This window comes from Saimiri boliviensis, chromosome 1, assembly GCF_048565385.1.
Source record: "Saimiri boliviensis isolate mSaiBol1 chromosome 1, mSaiBol1.pri, whole genome shotgun sequence".
In the NCBI taxonomy this organism is placed as follows: domain Eukaryota; kingdom Metazoa; phylum Chordata; class Mammalia; order Primates; family Cebidae; genus Saimiri; species Saimiri boliviensis.
This window is the reverse complement of record NC_133449.1, coordinates 133,349,452-133,363,868: the sequence shown is the minus strand read 5'-3', so window position 1 is coordinate 133,363,868 and position 14,417 is coordinate 133,349,452. Positions and strand designations below refer to the sequence as shown.

Below are 14,417 nucleotides of genomic sequence, written 5' to 3'. Positions count from 1 at the left end.
GTATTATGAATACTGAGACAAGATTCAGTATCTCAGTCTTTCCAAGGAAAGGAGCTGAATGCATGGAGTGATTTGCCCATTCAACAGCAGGGAGCTCTCAAGTTAAGGTTATCTCATCTCTGGAGCTCAGCCACAGCATTTCTTTAAGACCCCACAGAGCAGAATTCCTTCTATTCTAACCACTTCGATAACTCTTTTCATTATTTTCCACCACACTCCATCCCTTGTGGAATAACAGCACCTGGAAACTCTCTTCTGATTTCCCAGGAAATCTCTGCTGGCTCTTTTGGGTAGCGAGAAAGGAATGAGTGCCAGGTGAGGTGGTTCATGCCTATAATCCCAGCACTTTGAAAGTCCAAGGCAAATGGATCATCTGCGGTCAGGAGTTCGAGACCAGCCTGACCAACATGGAGAAACCCTGTCTCTACTAAAAATACAAAATTAGCCTGGCATGGTGGTGCATGCCTGTAATCGCAGGTACTCGGGAGGATGAGGCAGGAGAATCGCTTGAACCCAGGAGGTGCAGGTTGCGGTGAGTCAAGATCATGCCATTGCACTGCAGCCTGGGCAACAAGAGTGAAACTCCATCTCAAGAGAGAGAGAGAGAGAGAGAGAGAGAGAGAGAGAGAGAGAGAGAGAGAGAGAGAGAGAGAGAAAGAGGAAGGAATGAGTGTTTGAAGACTTCAGCAGAGAATGTAGAATGAAGGGTCCATCCCCACAAGATCTGGGCTCGTTCTTCCATCCCAGACCACCTTCTCTAGTCTGAAAGTCCTCTGTGGCTTTCTTTTTCTGTGTTTGCTGACATTTATTTGTCCCTTTATTTAAAACTTTAGTGCTGCTTTGTTGCTTTTTTAAAATGGAAGACAATGACTTTCTTCTTTGTGAGGCAGAGAGAGAAGATGTAGAAGGAAAAGTGCCCAGGAGTTAGAGCCTGGAAATTTGGATACTTCTTCCTTCACTTCTTTCCTTGAAGATGTCGGTATAGGTGATGGTAAAAGTAAGAGTGGTCCCTTCCAGATGATCTCTCCAGTGACCTTGGGCACTTCATGCACTCTCTGTGGCTCTAGCTTTTGTATTTGAGAAACAGGGGTAGAAATCATCTCTGTCTGCTCACATCAGAGAAGTAGGTGGGAAATGTTGACTGGAATAGAAAGCTAATCACAGATATGTGGTTGTTACTGTTTATGTTGTTTTTACTTCTGCTACCATGAGCAGTGTTATGGGAAGAAAACATACATTTTTAACAAGTTTTTTATTTTTCGAGAAATGGTAAAGATACAGAGTATAAAGTTTATACAGTGACAATTGTCTCCTGCCTACTATCAGTCCCTTTTCAGAATAGTAGCTACTTTCAACCAGTTTGTTTTCTCCCAAAAATATTCTCTGCATGTATAAGCATATGCATATATGTGTACATTGTATGTTTTCTTTTAAAAGTAATAACCCACTCCTGCATCTTTCTTTTGGTTGTTGGGTTTTTAATATTCCATATGAGCACATTCCATTGCATATCATCATTGCATATTAATTGCAGTTTATTAACTTTTCTTCTCATGGTGGACATTGAGTCCGTTTCCAGTGACTGGCTATTTCAAATTCTGTGGCAGTGATCACCCTGTGCATTTGTGTATCTGTGCAAATAGATATATATCATGAAGTCTTAGAAGTGGGATGGCTGAGTCCAGGTTTATGAACAGTTTAGATTTTAGTAGAAATTGCCAAATTGTCCTCTGGAGAAATGTGAACAATTTACATTTGCCAGAATGCTGTGTTTCTATATATCCTCACCAATATTGCATATCGAGCTCTACTAAGCAGAATTTATAATGCTTTCTTATTATTAAGTTTAATTTTGTATTTCTGTAATATTGAGAGAGCTTGAATATCCCTCTCTTAGTTTATGTAAAAGCCACATATTTCTATACTGCTTGCATATGCTCTTTTTCCTTTCGAAAGAGTACATGTGAAGAGGGCAGGTTCAGATTGGCTGACGTTTCCCAGGCTTATCTGGGGCTCCTTCCCAGCTCGCCAGCTGCTTGTCTCTCTGGTCTCTTGTGTCTAAGCTGCTCTGGCAATCACAGACACCCCAGACCATGTATCTGCACCAGTGCACCCATCCATTTGCCCTGATAAGTGAAAGCTGACTGTACAATTCTGTGTTATTTATGGCTTTTCTTCCAGCTACAAAAAGTACTTTATTCCTCCTCACCCTGGGAGCTGATGTGAGGCAAGTGTCTTCTAAATTTTATAGTACAACAAATGGAGATGTGAAGACATGTAATTGGCCATCTGAACACCTAGTGAGACAGCTGCTGAATCTAAGTATATAAGATGTTTGACTGTGGTGATCACATCAGCCACACTGTACTTTGGAACTTGGAGATATGTGTGTTTTCTTTAGCTTGATCATGGATTTGTTGATAAAGATTGGGCAGGTACCCTCTGTCTCTTGGGCTCAATTTTAGCATCTGAAGGCCTTCAGATCACAGTGAATATTTGACATCTGTGGAAAGAGGGGAAGGGAGGAGGTTTTGTTAAAAAGAGCCTCAGTCTATAGAGTAAATCTGAGAAAGTCTCACTGTACTGATGCACAGTTCCAAAGTAGAAATCACCCATTAGAGCAGCATATGTCAGAAAGAAACTGTCTGGCCCTAGTACCCCCGTCGTGTCCAGTTGTTGGCTGGGAGCTGCCCAGGGAGACCTTGGCCTTGGCTTGACCACTGGGGTACACCCCTAAGGCTTTGCCAGCTGCCTACATTCTTCTTGGCAGACTCACTTGAGATCTGGGCAGTGTACCTTGGTGCCTGGCACAACTAATTCATTTGTATAGTTTTAGTGAATTATTCTGGGTCCCTCCAAAAGTAGTGCAGATCTGAAGACGTAATTACTACAGGATCAAACAATATTATAGTACCCTTCTCCTCCCAATATTTTCTCATCTAAATTATTAGAATACGTGCTGGAGGTAATCAGCTCTTTCTTATTGTGAAATATTAAAAATATATTTCCTCTGTTGTATGTAAAATCTGTATAAATTGATACGTATCTGAACATAGGCGTGAGGCCAAGTATGAAAACAATGAGAAAAATATTCTTAGATGTTTATGAGAAGAGGGGGAGAATGAGCCAGATTTCACAAGAGAAAATAGGCACATGGACTATTCAGTGCAGCCCATGTTAGTTCAGATTCTCTGAGAAGCAGGTAAGACTGGATTGAATATGCAAGAATTTCATTAGGGGAAGAGTCTGTGAGAGAGAATGGAGAGGGAGTTTCCTAACACTAGGAGAGCTGCCAGATTGCCATGCGAGTCTGCCCCTGAAGTGAAGAAGAGGAAGGTGGGCTGGGTAGAGCATAAGGGTGGAGTAGTCTTCTGTAAGGCCATAGGGAAGTTCTTGAGCCAAACTCCTCATCAGAGGAATTCTGCATCTCCCAGGACTGGACCTGCCTTAGAATCCCTGCTGCACCCAGTAATCAGCAGAGAGCAATCCACAACCCATGGAAGAATGGCCTTGGCACAAACGTATCCATGGATTTGAGCTCAGAACAGCTGGAGCCCATGGTCAATTCTGATTCCTTTAGGTAGAGGGCTAGGAGGAGCATTCTCATGGCTGCCACATACTTGTGACATCTGACAACATTCTCCATGACTTTGTCCTGTTATAAGTGGTCATGTTACTTTGTTGGGAGTAGCTGCATTTAGGACATTTGTGTAGTCTTGTCCTTGTGGAAGAAGTTTTTTTGGGATTTGTAAATTCTTAGGGTCTTGATGATATATATTTTTGAGATAGGCTTAAAATGCCTATTAAAGAACCCTTTCCCTTCTCCAACTCTGTTGCTTTATGGGAATAATAAAATGTCACAAGTCACCATACATTGCAACTCTCTTGATCTTCATTAAATTATCCTAGGACCCCAGAGGTCCATGTGCAGATACTTTTGGTGCCCTGTATCTCATGTCTACTTCTGATTTTAGCCATGGCTATGGGGGACACTTCTAAGAAAGCTCAGATTCATTTGGTAGCAACCTACTAGAAGCACAGAAGTGTGGAATTTCTTTCTGCTTTCTGCCCTCAGTCTATCTTAGCTGCCAGAGTCTGCTTGGGTCAGGCAAAGGCCTCTTGGAAATGTCAGAGAGTGAATGCCCCTGAGGCCATTCCTTAACCAACAGAGGATGAGAGTTTGTGGAAGGATGCTCTAGCCCTTTGTCTTTCATACTGATAGTTTTGGGAGACATTCTGTGTTCCTCTCTGGAGTTCCCAGATAAGTTGAGCTAATCCCATGTACGCGTCCTGACTTGGTCTTCCCTTTTCCCTGTTTCTTACTTTCTCTGCTTCCCTACTTTCCCTTCCTCCTTCCCTCCCTTCCTTCCTTCCTTTCTCCCTCCTTTATTTCTTCCTTCTTTTTCTTTTCTTTTCTTTTCTTTTCTATTCTTTCTTCTTTCTTCGAGTCTCACTGTGTTGCCAGGCTGGAGTGTAGTGGTACAATCTTGACTCACTGCAACCTCTGCCTCACCTCCTAGATTCAAGCAATTCTCCTGCCTCAGCCTCCCAAGTAGCTGGGACTACAGGTGTGTGCCACCACACCTAGCTAATTGTTGTATTTTTAGTAGAGATGGGGTTTGACCATGTTGGCCAGGATGGTCTCGATCTCTTGACCTTGTGATCTGCCCACTTCAGCCTCCCAAAATGCTGGGATTACAGGTATGAGCCATTGCGCTGGCCTCCTCACTTCCTTTCTTTAACCATCTGTGATCACCTCTAAGTAAAGCATAAGCACCCAAGTCCTTGTCTCAGGCTCTGATTTCACTGGAGCCCTTACGGGCTACAAATCCCTGCAGAGTGTGTCCTAATACCTTAGGTAGCTCTTTGGGACCTTTCCAGGAATCATGGGTGAAGAGGGGAACTTTTCTCCTTTCTGCTTATGCTTTCTCCACACTTCTGTGAAATGCTATGGTGGGTGATGGTACCTTGTTGGGAGTGGCCTGAAACTGCTAATCTTAAAGTTGTTGGTACAAAGGGACTAAGAGTGAGTTGAGCAAAACCCCGCTATTCCCAGGTGATGACTTTATAAAAGGTGGCCTAGGTATTGTTGCTTCCCTGCATCTAAACTGGTATTTTCTTCACTTTCTTCAGCAAGGTCCAACCTGGGACCATTTCCTCCTAAATACATTCCACATAAAGTTCACAGCCTGAACTAAGGAGCTGTAGCAGACATGGAGGTTGCATGCTCACAGGAATCCCTTGCTACCCTTAGATCCTTGCTTCTTGACTATTTTCTTAGGCTTGTGATCATTCTTACTTCTGATTTTTATTTATATCTCCTTGGTTCTGTGATTGAAAAGTCCAAAAGTGACTTGATCATTACAGCTCACTTAAAAAAAATTTACAAAATTGTGTAGGATACACGGTAATACAATTTAGCATGTTAACTATTTTTAACTGTACAGTTTAGCAGCATTAAGTGCATTTACATTCCTGTGCTACCATCCATCTGTGGAATTCTTTTCATCTTGCAAAACTGAAACTTTATGCCCAGTGAACATGAACTCTCCATCTTTCTTATCCCCAGACCCTGGAAACTACCATTCTACTTTCTGTCTCTATGAATTTGACTATTCTAGGTGCCTCATATGAGTAAAATCACAGTGTTTGTCTTTTTTTGTGTGTGACTGGCTTATTTCAGTTGGCTGAATGTCCTTAAGGTTTAGCAATGTTGTGGTATGTATCAGAAGTTTATTCCTTTTTATGGCTGAATAATATCTCATTGTATGGATATACCACATTTTATTTATTTGTGCATCTGCTGATGGATATTTGGTTTGCTTCCACCTTTTGGCTATTGCACATAATGCTACTATGCACATGGGTATATAAGACTCACTTTTGGTGACATTTTCCCCAGCAAGTCTTCCCTTGTACATATTCTTTGTTAGATGGTGAGCAGTGGTGTGACAGTGTCTCATTCATCTTTATATCGCTTTGACCAGAGGACCTGTTGCATATTAGACACTTAAATCAGTGGCTGTTGAATTCCTTGATTCCCCATCTGTTGTTTCCCCCAGAGCTGAAGGGATACTGAATTCCCATAGCAGTTTACCTATAGTATTCCATTGTACTTTATGTAGCAGAGAGCTGTAATATTCTCTGTCCAACTCTAAACTCCTTGAGTTGGGAGATGTTTTGTAAATGTTTGCTGTTTAAAGGAATGCTTTTCCCTGTCCATGCCCCTTGGCCACATGGTAGTATCTCCAGCTTGCTCCCCAGTTTTCACACTTATTGGACATCTGTACATGTTCTGGGCACCTGGTGATTTGACAAGTCCTCATAGATGTGTCTCTTGCTGGACTCTGCAACCAATTTCTGCCTGAAGTCCTGGCTTGACCTTGGAAATTCTGACTCAGACTTGCAATTAGGCTCTCCTAATGAATCATCCTTGTTGACTGACAATAAGATAGAGGTTTGTGAATGAATTAACTGATATGATGTATATAAAATACCTAGCAGAGAGGTTGGCTCATGCAAGCGCATAGTAAATGGTTATTTTTTATTAGATATAATATTGTTTATTTTATACAATTATATATTGTATACACAAATGTACATTTGTATATACACATACAATCTTTTTATTCCTTATGCTATTCTTACCTCAACAAATCATTTAAGATATATGATACTGAAAGTTACATATTAAAAGAATTATTGAAGTAAGAACAAGACATCAAGAGTAATGTTTTGGAGATAGGGAGATTGTAGTGTCCGAGAATTAGGGCATAATTAGGACATAATTCTAGGACATTACAATCCTAATTCTAGGACATTGCAATCTAGGCTAAGGGTAGTTGTGGTACTTAAGCATTAAATTTAGTTAATCCCCTAAAAAAAGAAAAGAAAAGAAACAACAACAAAAAACACTTCTATTATCTCTCATATTTTGGGAACAGAAGGAAGAAGACAGCCACCTTCATGTCTGAGTAATGAGACATAGTTGGAGACCTGATCACTTCTCTTGATGTTTGCTGATGAGAATGGAGTGAGAGCCAGGGTGAAAGGGATTGCAGAGGGATGCTTGCTTCTCTGGTTTATCCTTGTTGGAAAGAAGTTAAGGTACAATAAAAAATATCTTTTTTGGGGTCAGAGTATAACTGTTCTCTTTGCAGTGGTCATGGGCTTAGAATATGAAAGGTAGTGCCCAGGTGAAAGAGTTATGAGGCTGATAAAAATGATGTGTGGGCTGGGCAGGGCGGCTCACGCCTGTAATCCCAGCAGTTTGGGAGGCTGAGGCAGGCGAATAACCTGAAGTCAAGAGTTTGAGACCAGCCTGGCCAACACGGTGAAACCCCATCTCTACCAAAAATACAAAAATTAGCTGGGTGTGGTGGTGGGTACCTGTAATCTCAACTACTTGGGAGACTGAATTAAGAGAATCACTTGAACCCAGGAGGTGGAGGTTGCAGTGAGCTGAGATCGCGCCACATTGTACTCCATTTTGAGTGACAAGAGCAAAACTCTGTCTCAAAAAAAAAAAAAAAAAAAAGATGTGTGCATGAGCAGATGATACCATGTTGGTAAGACCTCAGAACTGTTGCATGCTTCTTTGCCTAATTGGTTGTATCACTCTCCTTGGTTACTAATATTAATACTTAGTCCAGGCATCTTCCCAATATGATTTGCTTTGAAGTGTTGCTTAGGTTTGAAGTTGTGTCTGGTATGATCAGATTATGATCATACAGATCAGATTATAATACAAACTACTTAATATAGTTTGTATCACTGAGGATGTCAGAATACCTCCCTTATACCTACCCAATCAGTATTACTAGAAGCATTCCATGGAGCCCTTCTTTGCTATGTCACCAACCCAGGGACTGGGAGAATTACACCATCAACTCCTAGATGACCGTGTGATGTCAGCCTAACATATTCTGCTTCCATCATGATCAGTGACAGATTTCATTGTCAGAATGTGACATCCTTAGCATAATTTAGAGGTCTGTAAACATTTTCTATCAAGGTCCTGATAATAAATATTTTAGGATTTGCAGGTCACACAATCTCTTTTGAAATTACTCAGCTCTGCTTTGAGGGACAGAAGCAGCTGTGGACATGTAAATGAATGGGCATGACTATGTTCCAATACACCTTTATATATGGACACTGAAATTTGAATTTTATATAATTTCACATGTTACAAAATGTTATTTTTTTCTTTGATGTTTTCCAACCTTGAAAAAATGTAAAAAAGCAGTCTTAGCATGTGGGTCATACAAAAACAGGGAGTGGGTGAGATTTGCCTCATAAGCATGGCTTGCTTACTCTTGGCTTAGGTGAAATATGAATCTCTCTGAGTGGAATCAGGCTTTAAAGTATTATCTGTCATTGGAATCTTCTTGTGAAAGAAAGGACTGTATGTTTCATAGAGGTCAAGAGTAAGGAGACATCTTTAAGTGTGAGGAATCTTTGAGACCACTGGAACCCCGAGTTACAGAAATCCCAGGAGAGAACTGAAGTTAAGATATAGCAGAAAGAACGTTGACCTTGGATTAAAAGACCTTTATTTAAATCCCAACTCAGTCACTTCCTCGCTTTATAGCTGGGGCTACTTATTTTATCTCTCTGAGTTTGTTTCCTCATCTGTAACATGAGGGTGACATTTTTACAAGACAGCAGTGGGGACTGGAAGAAATCAAGCATCTACTCAGGGCTTAACATGTTGTTGGTGCCCCCCATAACTTAGAGTTGATCATCACCTTGACTTATTTTTTTCTTAAAACACTGAAGAAATGTGCTCTAGGGATGGGGAAGGAAGCTCTAAGAACTCCTCGAGCATCTTTAAGGATCAAGGGAGTCCATCTCTGATTAGTGGGCACAACCAGGACAGCAGGGAAAGGCCAGGGAGGGGAATGAAAACTGAGACAGGGTCTGTTCCCGGAAGGCCAGGGTAGCAGAGCTATAGGACTGCAAACTTAGAAGGAGCAAGGCAGGAGATAGGTCAGCCACAGGGGAGAAAGCAGTTTCAGGGCAGATCAGGAGGCAGGAGGCCTCAAATGGATGTTTGGGGCCTAGAAGTGCCCAGCTAACCCAGAATTCCAGGATCACCAGCATTCCCAGCTGAAGTCCCCATTAGCAGGGGTCAGGCACAAAACCCATCAATTTCTGAGTTTCATTCAGTGGTAGGAGCTCACTAATGCATCCCTAGCACTAAAAAGATCACATGTTACTAGCACTTTGTACATGAATACAACTTTGATGCTAAATGAATGATGGGCTGTGTCATGCACTGGTGTTCTGCTTGGATTCCTGTGGAATCTATACTTCTTTGGAGTCTCTACGAGGAGCAGAGACTCTTACACTATGCTTACATTGGTCAAGGTAAGTGAGCTTTACTGTAGAGACACAGGACAGTGCTGTCTAATAGAACTTTTTATAGCAGTGGTAATGTTCTTCACCTGCATTGTCCAATATAGTAGCTATTAGCCTCACATGACTGTTTCTTTTTTTTTTTTTTTTCCTTTAGATGAAATTTTACTCTTGTTGCCCAGTCTGTAGTACAATGGTACGATCTTGGCTTACCCCAATCTCTGCTTCCAGGGCTAAAGCGATTCTCCTGCCTCAGCCTCCTGAGTAGCTGGAATTATAGGCATGTTCCACCACAGCCAGGTAATTTTGTATTTTTAGTAGAGATAGGCTTTCTCCATGTTGGTCAGGTCGCTCTTGAATTCCCAACCTCAGGTGATCCTCCCACCTCAGGCGGATCCCAAAGTGCTGGGATTATAGGCATGAGCCACCATACCCGGCCTCACGTGACTGTTGAACACCTGAAATGTGGCTAGCATGGCTCTGAATTTTTAATTTTAATTAATTTAAATTTATATTGAAATAGTTAATGATTACCTTATTGAACAGTATAGATGTAGATTTCAAAGAACATTTTGAGCAAATGTTCTTTGTGTACTATCCATCACCAACTGGCAACTTTCTTCTGTGTGTCTTATTTTAAATTCCTGAAACAGGCAGAAAAACATCTGTAGGATATAGTTCATCTTTTCACAGCCTCTGGATCTACCACCTTTGGGTCAGGTTCTTCAGCCCGCTTGTGGCTAGGGATGGGGCTGGGCTTTGTGTTATGAACATAGCCCCATAGGGGGCAGGACTGTGGGTAAACAGACCCTCTTAGAAAAGGACTGGGGGAGTCTGTGGGCAGGGCATGCAGTGATTGGCATAGTTTGTAAAGACAGAGTTCTTATGGGTCTCCAGAGGGCAAAAGAGTTTATGAGGAGGCAGATTGCAACTCATTCGGTCTTCTAACCATGCTTTTATTGAATAACCACGGTAGATCAAGCAGAGTGCTAGACCCTTAGGATACTGTGATACATGAGGCAGATGTGACCCCTTAATTACCAAGCTCATGGATTAGCAATAGGAGCGGAAAATTGAATGAGTGATAACAAATACAGTGTGTTGAATGCTATGATAGTAGAGTGGGGAATGTCTAGGCAATGTAAGGCAAGAGACCTTAAGTCAGTTTGTAGAGGTCAGGGAAGACTTCTGGAAGGAATGAGACAAAGCATTTGGCAGGTAATAAGGAGGGAAGGAAAGAGGAGGCAAAGTCCCAAAAAGGATGGAATATACGTTTGTAAAAACTAAAACAAGTTCAGTGAGCCAAAATTCTCTGTTATGAGAATGTGTTTTCTAATCCTGTAGGTGAATGTTGCCGTCTATTGCAGCCTCTTGAAGAAGATGCTCAGTGCATTTTAGCTAAGTAGAGGCTCTGAGAAGTCCTCAGTTAAAAGTAAATATTAATCCAGTTTTAGCAAGCATTTATACATTTTGTTTAAATATGCAACCTTTCTCTCAACCAACCTCCTCTTAGCAACAGGCAGAACTAGTATCCATGGAATGCTAGTTGGGAAACTGATCTAGGCATTTCAGTTGTGTTCAGTAGAAAAAGACGGTATTTAAGACAGTTCTTGCTGCCCAATCAAATTTGTTCTGGGCCTGAAAATAAATATGTAACTTTCTGCCTGAATGCTTCTTGGCACACCTAGAGCCAGATTCATCAGCTTGTGCAGCTGGCAAAGTGCTTGATTTCTGCTTGCAGTGTCTCCCTTGAGGGTCTACTCACAGTCTGAATGAATTTCACTTTTCCTGATTCTATTTGTCTAATGCCCAGAGTTACAGGAACTCAGTTTTCCTTTTCAATTGTCCAAGTGTATTATTCTGTTCTCACACTGCTAATAAAGACATACCTAAGACTGGGTAATTTATAAAGGAAAGAGGTTTAACTGAAGCATAGTTTACCATGGCTGAGAGGCCTCAGGAAACTTACAATCATGGCAGAAGGGGAAGCAAACATGTCCTTCACATTGTGGCAGTAATCATATTCCTCCTCTTTTTTTTTTGGTAAGTTTTTTTTCCCCCAAATATAAGTCACCCAATATACAATGCACCCATTTAAATTGCAGAATTCAACAACTTTCAGTATATTCTCAGGGTTATACATTCATCACTACAATCAATTTCAAAACGATTTTGTCACCACATAAAGAGACTCATACCCATTAGCAGTCACTTTTCATGTTATATACTGCATGTTAATATCCCTCCCCACCCCATGCCAATTTATATGCTGAAACACTTACTCTCAATGAGATTGTATTAGGAGGTGGAGCCTTTGGGTGGTAATTCGGCTTAGATGGGGTCATGAGGGTGGAGACCCCAGGATGGGATTAATGTTCTTATAAGAAAATAAGGGCTACAGCCTGCTCTCTCTCTGCATGCATGCGCCACGGAAAGCCATGTGTGTACATAACCAAGCAGAGGTCTCACCAAGAACCGAGGCATGCTGGCACCCTGATCTCTGACTTCCAGTCTCTGGAACGGTGATAAATGAATGTTTGCTGTTTCAACCACGTGGTCTATGGTATTTCTGTTATAGCAACCTTAGCTGACTGAGAAACCTCATTTTCCCTCAACCTCTCTACTTTTGTTTCTCCTAACTCCTGGCAACCATTAATCAGTCTCTTTGAATTTGTCTAGACTGGACATTTCACATAAATGGAATCACACAGTACGTGGGCATTGCAGCTGGCTTCTTTCACCCAGCATGGTGCTTTCAAGTGTCACCCATGCTGTCACATGCGTCAGTGTTTCATTCCTTTTTGTGGCTAGAGCGTACTCCATTGTATGGATGGACCACATTTTGTTTATACATTTATGAGTGGATGGATATTTGTGCTGTAACAACGAATGCTGCTATGAATATTTGAATACCTGTTTCTAATTCCTTTGGTTGTATCCCTAGGAGTGGAATTGCTGGATCATATGGTAACTTTCTGTTCAAGATTCTGAAGAACTGCTAGCGGGTTTGCCACAGCGGCTATCCTGTCTTCCATTCCCACCAGCAGTGCTGCATTGCTTGACTTGTCATTACCTCTACTTGCCAGCTCACTTGTAAACAGGTAATAGACCTTATGGCTTATTATTGATCTATATTTATTTTAAAAGTAAAGGGATATTTTTGAAAAAAAAATTTTAGTGGCATATGTTGAAATAATTATGCTTTATCAAAAAACAAAACCACAACAGGTTTGCTGGTGAGGCAGCAAATGCTAGCAGTTATTATTATGAGACTCACCTAGATTATAAACCCTTTCCCAGTCAAGGTCTAAACCTTATTTACCTAGATTTCTTCAGGGAGGTTGTCAAGAGGCTTAGGATGAATACACATTTATCATTCTTCCATTTGTTCACTTAACACTTTATGTAGGGTTATGGTGTATGCCCACTTTTAGTGATGTCTAATTAAAAAAGAGAAATACAATTTTAATGCCACAGTGAGTCTACCATTTACTCAATGAAGATGTGCCTGCAGGCAATAGGGGCACTCAAGCCAGGAAGAGCGAATGCAGGCTTAAAGCCCATGGAAATTATTTATGAATAATTTTAAGGGCTTGTGACCCTTTGACAAAAGAAGGAGATACATGATTTGTCTGGCTGGCTGAGTGAGTGGTGATGGCATTGTTGGCAAAGAAATGCAGGAATTAACTGAGGACCAAGAGAGGCTTTGAGCAGCGGGGCATGAGGGGGAACTTATAGGCTTATCCTCAGAAGACATTTATGGGAGATTTGGAGATTTTAAAGACCAAGTGAGATTCTTGGTCATTTTTGCTCTTTACCTGCTGACAGCCTTGCAAAACATTCAAGGAGGTGCTGGAACCTGGCAGAAACACTGAAGATAAAATTTTCACCTTCTGGGACCAGGGTCTGGTGTGGAAGGCAACAAAATCAAATAGCGATCGCAAAACAAAACAAAACACAAAAAATACAGAGACAGGGGTATGTGCAGCTTTGGGGTAGCACAGAACAGGGAGCTTCCGAAGGTAAGGTCCAAGGTATTAGTCTCCCAGAACTGTAGTAATAAATTCCCACACAGTCCATGGCTTAAAACAACAGAAGTTTATTCTTTCACAGTTTTGGAGACCAGAAGTCTGCAAGGCCTCAGTAGGGTCATGCCTCCTCCAAAGTATCTTGTGGAAGACCCTTCCTTTTCTCTTGCAGCTCCTGGCATTCCTTGACTTGTGGCATGTGCTTTAGTCTCACGGCTCCTTTCCTTGTCTCCCTGTGCCCCTCCTCTGTGTGTTTCTTACAAGGACACTTGCCATTTAATTTAGGGCCCACTCAGATTAGGATGATCATATCTCAACATCTTTAACTTGACTACATTTGTAAGAGCCCTTCCTTTCCCTCCCTCCCTCCTTTCTTTCCCTCCCCCATTCCCCCTTTCCCCTTCCCCCTTCCCTCTTCCTCCTTCCCTCTTTTCTCCCTTCCCTTCCCTTTCCCCTTTCCTTCCCTCTTTCCCTTCCCTTCCCAACCCTTCCCTTATTCCTAGGGTCTCACTCTGTCGCCCAGGCTGGAGTGCAGTGGCGTGATCTCAGCTCACTACAACTTTTGCCACCCAGGCTCAAGCGATCCTCCTACCTCAGCCTCCAAAGTAGCTGAGACTACAAACATGTACCACTGTGCCTGGCTAACTTTTTTGTACTTTTGTAGAGCTGGGGTTTCACCATTGATTTGGTTTGGATGTGTTGCCACCCAAATATCATCTTGACTTGTACCTCCCATAATTACCACAGGTTGTGGGAGGGACCAGTAGGAGATAATTGAATCATGGGGGCGGTTTCCCCCATACTGTTCTTGCCATAGTGAGTAAGTCTCATGACAACTGAAGGTTTTGTAAGAGGAAACCCCTTTCGCTTGCCTCTCACTTCTCTCTTGTCTGCTGCTATGTGACACACGCCTTTCGCCTTCTACCACAATTGTGAGGCCTTTCCAGCCACATGGAACTATAATCCCATTAAACCTCTTTTTCTTTGTAAACTACCCAGTCTCAGCAGACCCATGTCTTTATCAGCGGC

At 41.8% G+C, this 14,417-nt stretch overlaps 1 long non-coding RNA gene across 1 annotated transcript in view; it reads left to right on the top strand.

Moving 5' to 3' along the window:
- LOC141585403 (uncharacterized) overlaps positions 1-14,417 on the top strand; it is a 275,319-nt gene that overhangs the window by 71,870 nt on the left and 189,032 nt on the right. Inside the window, exon 3 of the long non-coding RNA XR_012518847.1 lies at positions 12,305-12,461. This is a non-coding gene — a long non-coding RNA (uncharacterized LOC141585403). The remainder of the gene's footprint in view (positions 1-12,304; positions 12,462-14,417) is intronic.